This window comes from Tachyglossus aculeatus, chromosome 2 (genome assembly GCF_015852505.1).
Source record: "Tachyglossus aculeatus isolate mTacAcu1 chromosome 2, mTacAcu1.pri, whole genome shotgun sequence".
Classification (NCBI taxonomy): domain Eukaryota; kingdom Metazoa; phylum Chordata; class Mammalia; order Monotremata; family Tachyglossidae; genus Tachyglossus; species Tachyglossus aculeatus.
In genome coordinates, this window is record NC_052067.1 from 84,888,402 (window position 1) to 84,906,655 (window position 18,254).

Genomic DNA, 18,254 nt, shown 5'->3' on the forward strand with positions numbered 1-18,254 from the left:
CCTGTGCGTATTTACTGTTCTATTTATTTTATTTTGTTAATATGTTCTGTTTTGTTGTCTGTCTCCCCCTTCTAGACTGTGAGCCCTTTATTGGGTAGGGACTGTCTCTATATGTTGCCAACTTGTACTTCCCAAGCACTTAGTACAGTGCTCTGCACACAGTAAGCGCTCAATAAATATGATAGAATGAATGAATGAATGAATGAATGAATGCTAAAGATCACAAAATATTGGACTTCTCCTTTTAGAGACGTTGAAGTCCATCATGAGGACAAAGACATTCCCTTAGAGTAAATGGGAATACCCCATATAGTGTTAGTAGGTAATGCCCTAGTGAAGGGAAAGGAAGAATGTCCACTTAAATATCTCAGTTTAAATAACCTGCTTCTATTGAGGTAGTGATTAAAATGTCACCTCTGATTGTATGGAAGGAAAGGAAAGATTGGAGGAAGAACTACCTTTGGGACAGTGAAACAGCATTGCTGATGGTCAGATGTCAATCAATCAATCATTCATATTTATTGAGTGCTTACGGTGTGCAGAGCAATCAATCAATCAATCAATCGATCAATCAATTGTATTTATTGAGCACTTACTGTGTGCAGAGCACTGTACTAAGCGCTTGAGAAGTACAAGTTGGCAACATTATCCTAAGCACTTGGGAGAGTATAACATGGCAACGTAACAGACACCTACCCTGTCCACAGTGGTGTTACAGTCTAGAAGGAGAGATGCCGACTGTTTTTGTCATTGAAAGGTAGTCTCTTCCACATTGATGAACTGAAAATAAGGAAGAAGACATCTAGCCTGTTAGCTCTCTGTGGGCAGAGAATATGTCTACCTACTCTGTTGTATCATACCCCCCAAGTGCTTAGTACAGTGCTCTGCACACAGTAAGCACTCAATATATTCCATTGATTGTAACCCAGTCCAGGAGAGCAATATATTTCTAAATAAGGCTTATGCTCAAAGAAAGTCCAAAAGTAACTCACCTGACTTTCTTCAGTTTTTTTAAATCCCCAGTGCCTTAGCTGACTCTTTTTGGAGAACACCTGAATGCACTTAAATTCCCTACCAGTTTCTAGGCAGTCACCTCCCTAGCCAGACTGAGCTTCCTGTTTTTATTACTGAATCAGACAATCAGTCTTAATTGTCTATGGGTCTGTTGCCTCCTCCCCAAGGAGACCCTTGGTTTCTATGCCAATGTCTTCATTAGGATCACCAAAGTTTCTTGTAAACCACTGGATAAGTAAATTCATTGATTATACCCCTTCGGCTTCAAGCTGGGGGTTGGAAGGTGTCCTCATCACAGTAAAAATTGATTCAAAATCCCCTTTCCCACCTTGGTTTTTGAATGCCTTCCAGCACTTATAAGGCTGTCTATGGTTTTTACTCCCCCAATTATTCATTTGTCATATGAAAAACTTCTTGAGCATATTCTTTTCTTGTCCTTGAGACATAACAAGAGAATATAATGTTTCCCTCCTACGAAGAAATTGGTAGCATGATGGATGAAACTTCAGGAAACATTACACTAGCTGGTTGTTCAAGCTTTAATAAAAAACATACTTATGTCTTCTTTGCTAGACTTGAAATTTAACATGTTTCAGCCAACCAGAATTCCTGGGAAGAACGCTTATTTCCTTTCTTGGGTAAAAGCGGATTTTTATCTTTATCAATTGCTGGAAAGATAGCCATATTTGATTTAATTGCAGACTCTTTTGAAGAGTCTACAAAATCTTAGAAGCGAACAACTTCTTTCTGCATTCCTGGACTTATATTAGGGTAAAGCTAATCCATAGCCTCAATCGCATAGCTCAGATTTCTTCAACTATGTGGTGTCTGTGAGCCAAATGCCCTGCGCTCTCCCCCACCCCCAGCTCCCAGCTGCTGTTTTGCATAATTGACCCAAGACATCTCTTCAGCAGGGCCTAGTAGAAAAAGCTTGGGTTTGGGAGTCGGAAGATCTAGTTATGGTTCCAGTTCAGTCACTGAGTGCTGCATGACCCAGGGCAAGGCACTTAAACAGTCTCTAGACTGTAGTAAGCTCCTTATGGGCAGGGAGTGTGTCTGCTAATTCTGTTGAATTGTACCCTCCCAAGTGCTTAGTATAGTGCTCTGCATAAAGTAAGTGCTCAATAAATACCATTAGCATCACCGAGACTCGGTTTCCTCATCTATAAAATGGAGATAAACACCGACCCCGTCCCCCCAGGCATGATGTTGCTAGGGTTTAATGAGATCATTGCTGTTACACCTTTTTGACAAATAAAAGTGTCCTTCAAATTCAAAGGAGGGTTACCTACTCTACTTCTGCATACCCTCCCCCGGCCACCTCCCACCTCCTTCCTCAACTGTGTTTTTAGAGTCCATTCTGGGCAGTGAGACTGCAGGAGACAGCAAAACAAGAACTGTACAAAAGAAAAGTAACGGGCTTATTCTCTGATAACCCAAAATAAAGTCATGTATACCTTTCATAATCATAATGGTTATTCTATTAAGAGCAAAATAGGGAGAAGACAGACATTTGACTTTAAGTCTCCTTTCAAAATGATGAGGATCCCCTCTTCCTCACCTTCCAGTTCTTCCAAACTCCCATCCCACCATCTTTTCATAGACGACAGTGTCCCCCTTAACCCTCAAAGATCTTATTCTCAGTAGTAGTACTTTCTTAGGGTGGAGAAGCAGAGTAGTGGTCCATTTTACAGAAGAAATGGTACACAGAGAGAATGTTCCATGCATGATGTTCCCAGTTAATGCCTCCAGCTCTACTGACTCCCAGAATTTTCACTCCCACTTCCCTTGTCAGTCTTTTTTCCAACTGCCATCTTGAAAACACCACTCTTTTCCATCTTCCATATACTGACCTGTTTATTTCCTAACAATAATAATAATAATAATGGTGGTATTTATTTTTCCTCTCCTCTTCCCCACCCCTCGGCCCTACCTCCTTCCCCTCCCCACAGCACCTGTATATATGTTTGTACAGATTTATTACTCTATTTATTTTACTTGTACATATTTACTATTCTATTTATTTTGTTAATGATGTCCATCTAGCTTTATTTCTATTTATTCTGATGACTTGACACCTGTCTATATGTTTTGTTTTGTTGTCTGTCTCCCCCTTCTAGACCGTGAGCCCATTGTTGGGTAGGGACCGTCTCTATATGTTGCCGACTTGTACTTCCCAAGTGCTTAGTACAGTGCTCTGCACACAGTAAATGCTCAATAAATACGATTGAATAAATGAATGAATGAATTTGTTAGGTGCTTACTATGTGCCAAGCACTGTTCTAAGAACGGGGGTAGATACAAGGTAATCAGGGTGTCCCAGGTGGGGCTCATAATCCCCATTTTACAGATGAGATAACTGAGGCACTGAGAAGTGACGTGACTTGCCCAAAGTCACACAGCTGACAAGTGGCGGAGCTGGGATTAGAACCCAGGACCTCTGATTCCCAAGCCCGTGCTCTTTCCACTAAGCCACGCTGCTTCTCTAATGTAATCCCACAAATTCTTCACTCTCTGATTGTCTTTTGAGGTGCTGATACTTAGCTGTTTTCTACTTCATAACCTGGATATTGACTGGAAATGGATATTAAAGACTTCCTGTTTACTCGATATTAATAATTATAACAATAACTATGTTATTTGTTAAGGGCTTACTATGTGCCAGGCAGTGTACTAAGTGCAGGGGTGCATACAAGCAAATGGGGTTGGACACAGTCACTGTCCCAAATAGCGTTCACAATCTCAATCCCCATTTAACAGATGAGGTAATTGAGGCGCAGAGAAGTGAAGTGACTTGCCCAAGGTCACATAGCAGACAAGTGGCGAAGTGGGGGGAGCAAGGATTAGGACCCATGACCTTCCAAATTCCAGGCCCTTGCTCTATCCACTACATCATGCTGCTTCTACATCCCTTTGCCCCTCCTGCATCCTCTGGGGAGCAAGACACAACTTTAGGTAGAATTTCTAAATCATTTTATCTTCTTCTTCTCCTCAGATCTTTCGGCTCATGCCGTCCTTCCTTAATTCCACGTCTTCCTCACTCTCCCCCCATCTGCCATTACCCACCTGCTGTTAGCTTATCTCTATTACATTTCAGTTAAATTTTAAGGAAAGGGGTGGAAGACATGAGTTCTGCAAAGGGTTTATTGTTTTTTTAAGTTGGCTAGTAGTGGAGTTAAACTCTGGAGTTAAACATTAGTATCCGACTGACAAGCATAATAAACAATATAAGAATTAAGATATTAACATGTCAACCTCCTCATCACTCAGAAACTTAAATTTATCTCTAGCAAAACTGGCTGTAGGAAAGAGTGAATTTTGTGGCTCTTCCAATTTTCCATTCTTGGCAGGTTTAAAACCAAAGGGTTCTTCAATAATTCATAATGAATAATGACAAAAAATCAAAAATGCAGAATTTCTAATCCTAAATTTACGCAGTGTAAGATCATTTTGGTTTTATTCAGCTGTTTACCCAGGCATGAATTAAACAAGAGAAAAACCAATCGAATGCTGAAATAATTATAGTCATAGTCATTTTATGAAATGATGATAAATGTGTTGTTCACCCCATATTCTGTTTCAATGCTCACCCATATATCATGCACTAGGCCAATTCAGTTATGTGATACTTTTGATTTTTCTCCTAATCAGCATCTCATACCAGGGAGGGATTATAGCAACAGCAATTTGTTTCAGCTTTACTCTGTCAGATCAACTGCTGATAGCTTTAGCCCACCTTAATCTGGGGCAGAAAATGAAGCTGTCTGTTGACAGAAGAGCTGTTTATTATTTTTCTCAGTCATTTCACTGTTCCCTTTGAAACAATCAGTAAGAGTGGATGTGGCCTAATTTGAAGTGTTCTTGTTTTAAAGGGTTCTGCATGAATGTTTCTTATTTTATTTAGTTTTTAGTCTCAAGGAGTTTCGATCTGGCCGATTATAATCAAGACCAACTGAAACGATGAACGTTTGGGTTCTTTCCATCAAATATTAATGAATGAGCTGATTTAGATGTCCTTGAAGAATTGAAAAGAGAACTGAATTTCAGAGTGATTATACCAGACTGCCACTCCAGCATTCTCCATTGTAAATTGGGAAGGTTCTTCTACCTTTGACAAATCTCCTTCAAGAGCATGTTTAAGTGTGTGTACTTGTTTGTGTCTTAAAATGAGGCTACTGCATTGAATTTAATCCTACTGCTGGAAAGACAAACGGTTGAATGAAGGTTCCTTCCACACTTTAAAAATTGTATTTGGCTGGGAATGATTTTGTCATTTATGATCTAGTCTTGACATGTGGTTTCAGTGGAGTTGATGGAATATTATTGTTATTATTATTAATATCATCATCATCATCATCATCATTACTGTATTTGTGAAGTGCTTATATTTGTCAAGCACTGTTACAAGTGATGGGGTAGAGAGAAGAGAAGGTTGGACACAGTCCCTGTCCCACATGGGGATCACAGTCTGTCAGAGGGAGAATAGGTTTTGAATCCCCATTTTACAAATAAAGAAGCTAAATCAATCAATCAATTGTATTTATTGAGCGCTTACTGTGTGCAGAGTACTGTACTAAATGCTTGGGAAGTACAAGTTGGCAACATATAGAGACATACAGAGAATAATAATTATGGTATTTTTTAAGCACTTACTATGTGCCAGGCACTGTTCTTAGCACTGGGGTAGATACAAGATACAGAGAAGCAACATGGCTCAGTGGAAAGAGCACAGGCTTTGGAGTCAGAGGTCATGGGTTCAAATCCTGGCTCCACCACATGTCTGCGGTGTGACCTTGGGCAAGTCACTTAACTTCTCTGAGCCTCAGTTACCTCATCTATAAAATGGGGATTAAGACTGTGAGCCTCACATAGGACAACCTGATCAACTTGTATTCCCCCAGCACTTAGAACAGTGCTTTGCACATAGTAAGTGCTTAACAAATGCCATCATCATTATTATTATTATTATTACAAGGTAATTGGGCTGGACACAGTCCCCATCCCACATAGGGCTCACAGTTGTAACCCCCATTTTACAGATGAGGGAACTGAGGCCCAGAGAAGTTAAGTGACTTGTCTAAGGTCACACAGCAGACAAGTGGTGGAGCCGGAATTAGAACCTATGACCTTCTGACTGCCAGGCCCGAGCTCTATCCATAGGCCATGTTAGGGAATATGGATCTAAAACCTAGGCAAGAGCAAATGGTATTTTACATTTAAAGTAACACTAAGTGACAAGTTCCAGCAAGAACCAAGGACACTCCTCTATAGGACTGCTTGAGAGATCTGTTCTGATTCAGATGGTCCTGGGAGACCCGGAAAGTTTGGCCCAGAGGCCACTTAGGATTCCGTGGACCCATCAAGGAGCAGATCCCAACACAAAAGCTGCCCTAGGAAGACCCAGAGATAGAGGAACGGGGGCATGGAAAGGGGGCCCCTTCTGCTGTAGAGTTCACAAAAGTGGTCTTTCTTTCAAAGCATTCTTGGGCCAATCTACAAGACTGATTCATTCATTCATTCAATCATATTTATTGAGTGCTTACTGTGCGCAGAGCACTGGATTAAGCACTTGGGAAGTACAAGTCAGCAACATATAGAGACGGTCCCTACCCAACAATTGGCTCACAGCCTAGAACATGAATCGGTCCATGGCTATGACTTGTCCGAGGTCACCCAGCCGGCAACTGGCAGAACTGGAATTCTAGACTGTGAGCCCGTTGTTGGGTAAGGACCGTTTTTTATATGTTGCCGACTTGTACTTCTCAAGTGCTTAGTACAGTGCTCTGCATACAGTAAACGCTCAATAAGTACAATTGAGTGAATGAGTGAATTAGAACCCAGTCCTCTGACGCCCAGATCTGTGCTCTTTCCACTAGGCCATACTGCTTCTTATAGTCTTAGGAACATGTGACTTCTATAAATCAGTCAATCCGTTGTATTTATTGAGCAGTTGCTGTGTACATAACACTGAATTAAGCACTTGGGGAAGTACGATATGACAGAGTAGGTAAACAAGATCCATTTCCTCAAAGAGCTTATGATATAATAGCAGGGGAGACAAACATTAAAAATAATTACAGGTTGGAGAGAGGCAACTGAATATAAGATTGATATAAGATCATTAATATAAGATAAGGAATATAATTAATATAAGATTTCCCCTGGACTGTAAGCTTGCTGTGGTCAGGGAACATATCTACCAACTCTATTATACTCTCCCAAACAGAATAGTGCTCTGCACACAGTAATCGCTCAATACATGCCACTGATTGATTGATAAGATTATATATACAAGTGCTGTGGCTGAGGCCAGGGAGTATCAAAGTGCTTAAAAGGTATTGATTTAGTGCACCCATGGCTGGGAGAAACAACTTAAAACTAAAGGTTCTTTTCAGAGCCATCCGTGCCTTCGGAAAAAGAGCTGTGACCCATTTACCAAGTTGTTATGGGCCAACCCTGGATATTTATCACATTATTTCTTTGTCCCCTGAATTGTTTAATTTTGAGAGGACTATTCAGGATGAAAATATATTATAAAGTTCATAGATGATATTTAAGTTCCCCAAATTCAGCACTTGATGTTATCAGGAAAAGAGAGCCAGTCACTCTTCACTGTGCAACCAGGATCTGGTTTTGAGGGAAATACTTTAATCCGTGATAATAAAGCAGTGTGGCCCTAGTGGAAAGAGCCCAGACCTAGGAGCCAGATGACTTGGGTTCTAATCCCAGCTCTAATAGTTCCCTGGTGTGTGACCTTGGGCAAGTAACTTAACTTTTCTGTGCCACAGTTTCCACATCTGTAAAATGGACATTTGTGCCTGTTCTCCCCTATACCTAGACTGTAAGCCCCATGAGAGAAAGGGACTGTGTCTGACCTAATTAACTTGTATCTATCTACCGCAGTGCTTAAAACAGTCCTTGTCACATTGCAAGCACTTAATGAATACAATAAACATAATACACAGAAGGGAGGGAGGGCAGAGTGGGGAGATGAAAGATTAGTCAGGGAAGGCTTCCTGGAGGAGATATGATTTTGGTAGGGGTTTGATGATGGGGACGTGGTGGTCTGTCAGATAAGAAGGGAAAGAAGTTCCCAGCAGGAGAGCACTTAGGGAAAATCCAGTCTAACAGGAATATAGAAGGTTGAACATTATAGTTTAATATATAGTTTAGTTGCTATATATAGCTTAGGTTAATTGCTGCTGAGGGTTAGAACTTTCCTTTCTGTCTCTGGAGAAACAGACAGTGCGTACTAGGGAGAGAGAATAAGAGATAGAGTTCATATATAATTTCCCTTTATATTCAAAGATAATGCCACTGATATGATGTTTACCTATGGTTACACATCTAAAGAGAGGAGCAGCATAGGATTGATAGCCTTAACCACACTATGTACACAAAAAGACCATCCCTTTCACTGTCATGTTTTCTGTTTGCCCAATCAAGATAGATGAAAAGCAGCATGGTGTAGTAGCTAGAGCATGGACTTGGAAGTCAGAAGGTCATGGGTTCTAATCCCAGCTCCATCACTTGTCTGCTGTGTGACCTCAGACATGTCACTTCACTTTCCTGTGCCTCAGTTACCTCAGCTGTAAAATGGAGATTGAGACTGTGAGACTCACGTGGAACAGGGACTGTGTCCAACCCGATTTGCTGGTATCCTCCCTAGCGCTTAGTACAGTGCCTGGTACATAGTAAGACAACAAATACCACAATTATTACTATTACCACTTCATTATTATTATATATACCTGTTTAGTCAAAGCCTGCTCTATGTCTGCCCTATGCCAACCTAATTATTCCCTTTTCCTAGCATATTGATGATGAAGGTATTTATTAAGTACTTCCTGTAAGCTAAGCACTTGTGTTAATGCTAGGTCAATATCCATTTGTTCATTCAATTGTATTTATGGAGCACTCACTATGTAGACAGCACTGTACTAAGCACTTGGGAGAGGACAACAAAACAATGAACAGACACATTCCCTGCTCACAACGAGCTTACAGTATAAAGGCAAGGAAACAGACATTAATATAAATATAAAGGCAAGGAAACAGACATTAATATAAATAAATAAATTACAGAAATGTACATAGGTGCTGTGGGGCTGGGATATAAGATGATCAGACTGGACACAGTCCTTGTCCCAGTCTAAGAAGAAGGAAAAAGAGATATTTTAACGCACTCTTCAATCAGTTTCAATCACTTTAAACTGTCAGTAACTTGCAGAATCCCTCAGCGCTATAACATTTCAAGCAGCACCACAGTATAGTGCTTAGTAATTACAAAGACCAAATGTCCATTGCGGATCCCCCTAGCTACTTTTCATCACTCTCCCTAGCATCCACGTCCAGCTTGGCACAGGGATACCTGAGCGCGGGCCTGAGAAAGTGAAAATGAAATATCTGGGTATACGGTTTCCCATTAAGGTAGATGGATTGAACCACTTATTTCCTCATCAAGTTCTCTCCAATGCAACAATTCCTTTCCTGACTACCTAAATGGGCAGGAAGACTGAATTCATCATTTCCTTGGAAACTTGTTTCAAAGTCAGATTGCCTAGGGTAAGGGTCAGATTACTGTTCCCTGCAGACCGGGGAGTTCCCAGGATTCCAGGCCATTGGGTGGATCTTTCATGGAGAAAGTTCTCAGGATTGGTGATGCGGTGCAAAATATCACCTGAGGTTAGAAGAGGCCAAAGATGTTGTTGTTTTCCATCTCGGCTCTGGAAAAATCTAAAAAGTAAAACTTAATCACAGCATGGCCTAGTAGAAAGAGCGTGAACCTGGGAGTTGGAGAACTTGGGTTCTAATTGCAGCTCTTTCACTTGCCTGCTGTGTGACCTTGGACAAGTCACTTAACCACAGTGTGGCCTAGTAGAAAGAGCATAAGCCTCCGTCACCAAAACCTGCCCGTCTCACCTCCACAACATTGCCAAGATCCACCCTTTCCTCTGCATCCAAACCGCTACCTTGCTGGTTCAATCTCTCATCCTATCTCAACTGGATTACTGCATCAGCCTCCCCTCTGATCTCCCATCCTCCTGTCTCTCCCCACTTTAGTCTATACTTCACTCTGCTCCCTGTCAACCTACGAATCAAGCAAAAACTCCTCACTCTTGGCTTCAAGGCTTTCCACCACCTCCCCTGGCCTGGAATGCCCTCCCTCCACACATCCCCCAAGCTAACTCTCTTCCTCCCTTCAGAGCCCTACTGAGAGCTCACTTCCTCCAAGAGGCCTTCCCAGACTGAGCCCCCTTTTTCCTCTCCTCCTCCCCATCCCCCCGCCCAACCTCCTTCCCCTCCCCACAGCACTTGTATATATATATTTGTACAGATTTATTACTCTATTTATTTTACTTGTACATATTTACTATTCCATTTATTTTGTTGATGATGTGCATATAGCTTTAATTCAATCAATCAATCATACTTATTGAGCACTTACTGTGTGCAGAGCACTGTACTAAGCACTTGGGAAGTACAAGTTGACAACATATAGAGACGGTCCCTACCCAAAAGTGGGCTCACAGTCTAGTTAATTCTATTTGTTCTGACGACTTTGACACCTGTCTACATGCTTTGTTTTGTTGTCTGCCCCCCCCCCTTATAGACTGTGAGCTCGTTGTTGGGTACGGACTGTCTCTACATGTTGTCAACTTGTACTTCCCAAGCGCTTAGTACAGTGCTCTGCACACAGTAAGTGCTCAATAAATATGATTGAATGAAATAAGCCTGGGAGTCAGAGGACCTAGGTTCTAATCCCAGCTCCTTACCTTGCCTGCTGTGTGACCTTGGGCAAGTCACTTCACTTCTCTGTGTTTCAGTCTCCTCAGTTGTAAAATGTGATTCAATATCTGTTCTTCCTCCTCAAATTGTTAGCCCCATGTGGTACAGGGACTGTGCTTCACCTGGTTAATTTGTATCTACCTCTAGAGCTTTGAGCAGTACTTGACACATAGTAAATTCTAAACAAATACCATAAAAAATTTCTCTGGTCAAATGTACAAGGTTTCGACCTATTCAGGATGTAGTTATTTACAAAAATAAATTTTCCCACCAGGAAAGTAATTTGAAGCCTTATTCCTGGATGTATTGTTAGTGCACAAAATTGTGGAATTAGAAAGAACCTTGAGAAGACATCTCGTCGACCTCCAGCTGTCATTCATTCATTCATTCAATCATATTTATTGAGCACTTACTCTGAGCAGAGCACTGTATTGAGTGCTCGGGAAATATAATTCATACCTATTAGTTCGGCAGATTTGAGGATGGAGGGCATTCCAGGCCACAGGTAGGACTTGGTCCAGGGGTCGACAGCGGGGCAGGCGAGAACGAGGCACAGTGAGAAGGTTAGTACCAGAGGAGCGGAGTGTTTAGGCTGGGATGTAGGAGAGAGGGAGGTGAGGTGAGAAGAGGTGAGGTGATGGAGAGCTTTGAAGCCAATAGTGAGGAGTTTTTGCTTGATACACAGGTTGACAGGCAACCATTGGAGATTTTTGAGCAGGGGGGTGACATGCCCAGAAGTTTTCTGTAGAAAGATAATCTGGACAGCAGAGTGAAGTATAGACTGAAGCGGGGAGAGACAGTAGGAAGGGAGATTAGAGAGGAGGCTGATGCAGTAATCTAGTAGGGATATGATGTGTGATTGTACTAATGGTTCTTTCAGACAAGACAAGACATAAGGTTCTTTCAGACAAGAACCTCATCGTGGGCAACCAGGAGAGAATATAATAAAAGCTTGTTCTCTTGGATGTTTATTCCACTAGCGTTTAGAAGCACACAACAGAGGCAAATTAAATGGTCCCTGACCTCAAGAAGTGTATGATCTAATGGAGGAGACAGGCAGACACAGATTATTTACGAATAGTGGGAGGAAGAATCAGAACAAAGAATGCTGAATACCTTTCTCAGTTAAAATCCATCATATAACTAAACACTATTTAAATTATCAGTTTCCTCCAGCCTGAATCATCCTAGTTTGTTTTACCTTACCTCATATCCACATTTGTGGCTCTCCTCCAATCCTAAATTCTGCACATCTCTGATTAGCTGTAGAGCCAAGAAAAGAGTTGTTCCTCTAGTAAGGTTTTGCCAAAGAAAAATACGAAGTGGCTCGTATTGTTCACACACTTCAGAATATATCCCAATATAAGGTGTCCTTTTTAATCACATTATACTGTGAGTTTATGATCCACTATGCCCCACACATATTTTCTTCTGTGCCAGACACACCCCAATTTAACTATATCCAGATTGTTGTTACCTAACTTCAGTGCATCTAAAACTGAAGTCAAAGCGAGTTTTTTTTTTTTCATAGCACAGCATTTGGCTAAAGCTACACAATATAAAGTGAAGCAGGGGTTTGTCCAATTATCCAGACACTAAAGACTGCCAGTCCAGATTATTCAGGATCATCACTTTATATAATGTGGTGGATAAATATTATTTTGAGGGAAGGATACGACGGCTAATGTTTAATACATACATACACATAAAATAACATATATGAACTTTGTATGTGCAATTATTCTTCATATTAAAAAAGACCCCAAATCACAGGCATTTTGTGCACCCAAACTAAGATTATATATTGCTAAATTTATGTACAAACACATACACTTGTCTAAAAGCCTAAGGGCTCCCATGTGTACACACACACACACACACACACACACAAAGACACAGGCACACACACAAATACACATGCACACACGTATAACTTGAACTTGAATTTAATACCAAATTTTGGATTAGGGTCCCATTTATTGGCAGTTCTTGGAAAAGGTTTCAGCCTAATCCCCAGTTAATGAAACTGTTGCTAGTGAATTTCCTTTGTCAACACTGCATTTAATGTAAAAAGGACTTCATACCTGCTAGATCATCAAAATCTGCAAAGCTAATAGACTCAATTGGAACGTAAAAAGCCGAGAGGATATTTATAAAACGTCAATGAAAGATTTGGGCCAGAAATGATCTAGGGTGAGTCTGTTAAGAAAACAACTAAAGTATAACTATTCTCCAGTTTCCAAATGTTTTTCTGCTATGAAAGCTGATTGACGGCTAAACTGAAATAAATATGAAAAGTATTTCTTGGACGTGGTAGTCCCACTGAAAAAAAAATCCCAATTGCAAAACACCCTGAAAAAAATTCCAATTGCAAAATACCCAGAAATCAGATAAGGCTGAGTTTGGGGAGTCTTTCTTTAAATAATCAATGGTCTTTCCTGGTTCCCTCCCTTCCCAGTACCCCTCCAGCCTTTCCCTTTCATAACAGGCCCCCAAACTCTCGCAGAGCCACACATAAAGGCTTGCCTTGGGAAATGGAGAATGAAGAGCTCTCTGGGGCTATCAAAGGCAAAGACTCTTTTCTGTTGGTGGGTATAATGGATTGACAGCCTCCTGGCCGGAAACAGACCTAATCTGATTTAAAACCCGAAAGTCTGGACATTCTTACCACTGAGGTCCGTACTTATGCAGGTGCATTCATGGAAGGCACACCCAGCTCTCAGAGGTATTTGAGAAAATCCACCTTTAATGAAGGAAACGCCAAATTACACTTGGGTCCCTTATGGTTCCAGGGCAGAGCTAATGGATTGCTGCAGACTCTCCCTGGGACAACCATGATCACCCTTCCCCTGGCTGAGGCGACTCAGGGGAGGCTCACTGTTAATCAAAGTTCATATTTCATGGTGTGAAACATTCCACAAACACATAGGCTCCCCTTCCCCTAAGTGGCCCTGGAGTGTCTTAGCAATACACGCCTAAATGGAGATGGGCCAAAAAGGGGCAAAAACAGTTTGGTATTTTCATCAATCATTCCTATTTACTGAGCACTTTCTGCATGCAGGGCGCCGTACTAAGTGCTTGGGAGAGTTCAGTTTAAAAGAGATGGTAGACATGTTCCCTGCCCACGAGCTTACAGTCTGGAGTTGCTAGACTGAAAGAGCGGGCAAGGATGCAAGGGACTATCTCAAAGACACTCACGCCCATGAAAGCATTTTCACCTTTGGCATCATCACCTTCCATCCAAAGAACAACTGTATTATATTTGTATTTGCCTATTTATCTGCACATTCAATTCAGCTATTTCATCCTGCTATAGTTCGTCCTTGGACAACTTTCTTTATATCCATCTTCTTCCAATTTTCACTGCTTATACTAATTTGTATCTGTCTGTCTCCTCCACTAGACTGTAAACTCATGGAGGGCAGAAAATGTGTGCTTCACTTTTTTATACTCTCCCAACGAAACAAGTAGACAGGTGACAAAACAAGTAGAAAGGTATCAATACCATCAGAATAAATAGAATTATAGCTATATTCACGTCATTAATAAAATAGAGTAATAAATATGTACAAATATACACAAGTGCTTTGGGGAGGAGAAGAGGGTAGGGCAGAGGAAGGATGGGGGAGCGATGGGGAGGGGAGGAGGAGAGGAAGAAGGGGGGCTCAGTCTGGGAAGGCCTCCTGGAGGATGTGAGCTCTCAGTAGGGCTGTGAAGGGAGGAAGAGAGTTTGGTGGATGTGTGGAGGGAGGGCATTCCAGGACAGAGGTAGGATGGGGGCCAGGGGTCAACAGCAGAACAGGTGAGAATGAGGCACAGTGAGGAAGTTAGTGGCAGAGGAGTGGAGTGTGTGGGCTGGGCTGTAGAAGGAGAGAACGGAGGTGAGGTAGGAGGGGGCAAAGTGAAGGAGAGCCTTGAAGCCGAGAGTGAGGAGTTTTTGTTTTTTTTTGTTTTGCTGTCTGTCTCCCCCTTCTAGACTGTGAGCCCGTTGTTGGGTAGGGACCGTCTCTATATGTTGCCGACCTATACTTACCAAGCGCTTAGTACAGTGCTCTGCACTCAGTAAGCACTCAATAAATATGATTGAATGAATGAATGAATGAATGCTTGATTTGAAGATTGATAGGCAACCACTGGAGATTTTTGAGGAGGGGAGTGATGCTTGATTTGAAGGTTGATAGGCAACCACTGGAGATTTTTGAGGAGGGGAGTGACATACCCAGAGCGTTTCTGTAGAAAGATAACCCAGGCAGCAAAGTGAAATATAGACTGAAGCGGGGAGAGACAGGAGGATGGGAGATCAGAAAGGAGGCTGATGCAGTAATCCAGTCGGGATGGGATGAGAGATTGAACCAGCAAGGTAGCGGTTTGGATGAAGCGGAAAGGGCAGATCTTGGCGATGTTGTGGAGGTGAGACCAGCAAGTTTTAGTGATGAATTGGATGTGTGGAGTGAATGAGAGAGCAGAGTCAAGAATGACACCAAGGATGACACTTACTCCTTATATCCTCGTAGCCTTATATCTATATCTATATATACATCTATCTATCTATATATATATATATATATTTCCCCTTTCTGTAATTTATTTTGATATATCTCTCCTCCATCATTCTGTCAACTGCATCACCTCTCTCATCTCTAGACTGTAAGCTCATTGTAGGCAGGGACTATGTCTGCTAACTGTTATATAGCATTTTCCCAAGTGCTGAGTACAGTGTTCTGCACACAGTAAGCATTCAATAAATATGAATGAGTCCTCACCCTTTAAACAACTAGGTACTCACCTCACCCATTCTTCCTACAGCACTTATATACTCAGTTATTTTTCCCTACCAGTAATTTAGTGCTTTCTCTCCTAGAATATGCCCCCTCTTGGCTGGAATTGTGTCTATTTATTCTCCTAAATGCTTAGTACAGTGTTCTGCTCAGAGTAAACACTTAATAAACACTATTGATTGATTAGTGAGAGAAACTGAATTCACTGGGTTTCAGGTTTGGCAGAAATGAAAATATCCACGTGGATGGTTACCTATCAATCAACCAATAGTATTTATTGAGCACTTACTGTGTTCAGGGAGCTTTACTAAGCACTTGGGAGAGTACAATCCCTTATCTGTAAAATAGGGATTAAGACTGTTAGCCCTCTGTAGGACTGGGACTGGAAACTGTATTTACAACACAGTTATCTTATGCCTTCTCCAAAGCTTAGAACAGTGTCTGGCACATAGTAAGCACTTAACAGATACCATTATTGTCATTATTACAATAACACCACAATATAACAGACACATTCCCTGCCCACAGTGAGCTCATAGTCTAGTCTAGGATGGGAAGATAAAAATATCTCACTTCCTTTTGAACTGTTTACTTCAACTTTCTACTCCCAAAGGCTAGTTTGGATAACCCACGTCAGCCCTTACAGAAATTGAATCAAACTTTTGGCTCCATGGTCTCAAGTTGTGAATTCCCCAATCTGAGCCTGCATTCTATTTCCTTGAATGTCTCATAAGTGAACCCTTGGTTCAAGTGAGCATGAGCACTGCTAGAGGCATGGAAGGATAGGGTGATAAATATGACTTGTTGCAGTGTGAGAAGTTGGCCTAATGTTTCATACCCAAAAATGTTAGCTACATTTCCTTATAATGCTTTGAGGGAATACGTTTTTAAAGAAACCTATTCATCAAAGCAGAAAGCTGAACCGGCTTCTTTTCAGAGGAGCCTGGGAGAAAATGGGACTGGTCCACCCCTTTCTCCTGATGTGTAAGTGTGTAAATACTCTGTCATCACCTGATTTAAATGGCCTGTGTTGGAAGTCAGCATGGTCTGCTATGCGTCAGGAGATTTTACCCAACGTGATTAGGAAATCCTCTGCTTTCATTTGTGGAATGCACAGCTTCCACAGCTGTGGAAGGGTAGAATTGGGTCCTGTGTCTGCTCTTGACTTAGGAAGCAGAAGTGCTGGGTGCCCCCTCTTTGATGATGATGATGATGATTATGGTATTTGTTAAGCACTTACTAGGTGCAAAGCACTGTTCTAAGCGCTGGGGGGATCCAAGGTGATCAGGTTGTCCCATGTGGGGCTCACAATCATAATACCCATTTTACAGATGAGGGAACTGAGGCCCAGAGAAGTGAAGTGACTTGCCAAAGGTCCCACAGCTGACAAATGGCAGATCCAGGATTCGAACCCATGATCTCTGACTCCAAAGTCTAGGCTCTTTCCACTGAGCCATGTTGCTTCTCCCTTTGCAGTAAACTACTTAACAACGACAAGGAAGAAATTCATTGAGCTGTTCATGACAGGTGCCATAATTACAAAAGGCCTTGAGTTTTGTGAAGGAAATTCCCCCTTCATAATTTTATCAGATGTTAACTTTGTTCTTTTATGGTCTCTTGAAGCACCCTTTAAGCTCACAGTTAGCTATCCTGTAGAGCATCATAGATCTTAGACCGTGAGGTTTTGAGTTGCTTGGTCCAGACATTGGGTCTATACTTCATCAACTTATTTTCCGACACTTAAAACAGTGCTTTGCATATAGAAGCACTTTATAATGACTACCATTACTACTTACTAGCTGGATCAGATATGCCAAAGAATCAGTCAGTCAACCAGTGGTATTTATTGAAGGCTTATTGAGTGTAGAGGGCTGTACTAAGCATTTGGGAGAATGTAATGAAGTAGACAAGATCCCTGCCTTGTAGAAGGTACGATTGATTAGATAACAAATCTCTATTTGTTCATATGAAGTGGGTGACCATTGGCTGAAAGAATCTTGGAGTACTTTGTGGAATTTTTATTATGGTATTTGTTAAGTGCTTACTATAAACCAGGTACTGTACTAAGCACTGAAGTAGATTCAGCCCTTCTAATAGGTGAGCCTGTTGTTGGGTAAGAATTTGTCTCTATCTGTTGCCCAATTGTACTTTCCAAGTGCTCAGTACAATGCTCTGCATACAGTAAGCATGCAATAAATACAATTGAATGAATTCATGAATAGATACAAGTTAATCAGGTTGGACACAGTCCATATCCCTCACGGGGTTCACAGTCTAAATCCCCATTTTACACACGAGGTAACTGAGGCACGGAAAGGTGCCCAAGGTCACACAGCAGACAAGTAGCAGATCCGGGATTAGAACCCATGTCCTTCTGACTCCCAGGACAGTGCTCTATCCACCAAACCACACTGCTTCATAGTAGAATGAAAGGAAAAGACAACCGAGGTGAGGGCTAGTGGCTTTAATCACCTTGAAGGTTGGAAGCCTGAGTTCAAATCTCACTCACAGAGTCCAGCCTGAATGGAAATTGGTGAATGCCAACATCGCATCTTCATTCCAGAGGAGGAGCAGCTATTGTCTCCTGGACACCAAAGGGTAGTGATGCCAGTTGTGTGTTGTGCCATTTCCTGGAAGACCTTCCCACTGCACACTAGGAACATGTTTAATCTG